Genomic DNA, 1,974 nt, shown 5'->3' with positions numbered 1-1,974 from the left:
TTACCTATGGCCCACCGTAAGTTATCTTGGTGCCGCTATCAATGTACGAATATCGAAGCCAACAACTTCGAACTTCGGTCGCATTTGATACAGATGCTCCAAAACTCCGCAACCTTCCATGGACTTGCGGACGAAGATCCCCATTTACATATTACCAATTTCTTGGAAATATGTGATACCTTTCGAATCAATGGAGCATCAAATGACGCCATCCGCCTTCGAATGTTTCCATTTTCATTAAAAGACCGAGCTAAGGCTTGGCTTAATGCCCTCCCAGTTGGCTCGGTAAACACCTGGGATGAACTAGCCCGAAAGTTTTTATATAAGTATTTCCCTCCTGCTAAAACGGCTAAATTAATGACTGAAATTAATACATACTCACAAGAAGATGGGGAATCCTTATACGAAACTTGGGAAAGGTTCAAGGAGCTACTAAGAAAGTGTCATCATCATGGTCTTGCGGTTTGGCAACAAGTATCCACTTTCTACAATGGATTGTTGCCACACACAAGACAAACACTTGACTCTAGCTCCGGGGGACTTTTAGGTAATCGTCGCCCAAATGAAATTTATAATCAAATTGAGGAAATTGCTCAAACCAATTTTCAGTGGCAACTCCCTAAGGCAATAAATCTATTGCCCCGGGCGCCCATAAGGTTGACGAAAGCACTTCTTTACAAGCTCAAATCGAGGCCCTTTCTTCAAAAATCAAAAAGTTAGAAATGGCAAAAACGGCCTCGGTTATGGCTTGTGAAGGGTGTGGTGGGCCACATGAAAATTGGAGTTGTATGAAAGAATTAGATGATAAAACAGAAACGGTAAACTACATTGATAATAGACCTAGGCCGGCGGGTCCTCCAACGGGTACCTACAACCAAGGATGGCGTAACCACCCTAACCTTGGTTGGAGAGAACCCGATAATAATAGTAACCAACAAAATCTAAACCAATGAACAAACTTTCAACAACCAAGAAGCGAGCCACAAAATTTCTCTCAACAACAAGGGGGACGAGAAAGGCTTGAAGATACCGTATCTCGCCTCATCTCCGACACCGAAAAGAAAAACTCGGATCGATTTCAACAATTGGAATCGAATTTTAGAAATCAACAAGCTAGTATTCAAAACATTGAAAAACAATTAAGTCAAATAGCTCAAAATATCTCTGAGAGACCATAAGGCGCGTTACTAAGTAATACCGAAACCAACCCAAAGGCACAAGTACATCTCATAACATTGAGAAACCGTACCGTGGGTCCCGAGGAAGCTCCATTACCCTCAACTGAAACGAGCCAGTTTAGCCAGTCCACAGCTTCACCAACGCCCCAACAAGAGACGGCTCCTCCACCAAATCAAGAGCCCTCCAAGAATCCTCCGATTCCATACCCCGGTCGGTTAATCCGCCAAAAGACCGATCAGCAATTCACAAAGTTCGAAAAATTGCTAAAACAATTGCATATTAGTATTCCATTTATTGAAGTCCTAACCCAAATGCCTAAATATTCAAAATTTATGAGGGACTTCCTCACTAACAAAAGGAAAATTGAATCATTGCAATTAGTTAATTTAAGCGAAGAATGCTCCGCCTTGCTACTCAACAAACTCCCGCAAAAGAAGATTGATCCTGGAAGCTTCACAATCCCTTGTTCGATTGGGGAATCCCCCATTCGCAATGCACTAGCCGACCTCGAGGCTAGCATAAACCTCATGCCCGCATCAATGTTCAACCGACTCGGCCTAGGAAAAACAAACCCTACAAAAATGAGCATACAACTCGCCGATAGGTCAGTCAAATATCCACAAGGTATCGCTGAAAATCTATTAGCTAAAGTCGGCGAATTCGTCTTCCCAGCCGACTTTGTCATACTAGATATGGAGGGAGATACCGAAGTACCACTCATCTTAGGAAGGCCATTCCTAGCTACGGCCCACGCAGTAGTAGACATGAATGGTGGAACACTAACATTGAGGATTG

At 43.0% G+C, this 1,974-nt stretch overlaps 1 non-coding gene across 1 annotated transcript; it reads right to left on the bottom strand.

Moving 5' to 3' along the window:
- Positions 1-351: 351 nt before the first annotated feature.
- On the bottom strand, positions 352-458 carry LOC118490935. Its single transcript, XR_004890160.1, has one exon. It is a non-coding gene; the product is annotated as a small nucleolar RNA R71 (small nucleolar RNA).
- Positions 459-1,974: the final 1,516 nt, after the last annotated feature.

This window comes from Helianthus annuus, chromosome 3, assembly GCF_002127325.2.
Source record: "Helianthus annuus cultivar XRQ/B chromosome 3, HanXRQr2.0-SUNRISE, whole genome shotgun sequence".
In the NCBI taxonomy this organism is placed as follows: domain Eukaryota; kingdom Viridiplantae; phylum Streptophyta; class Magnoliopsida; order Asterales; family Asteraceae; genus Helianthus; species Helianthus annuus.
This window is presented reverse-complemented; position numbering and strand designations above follow the sequence as displayed.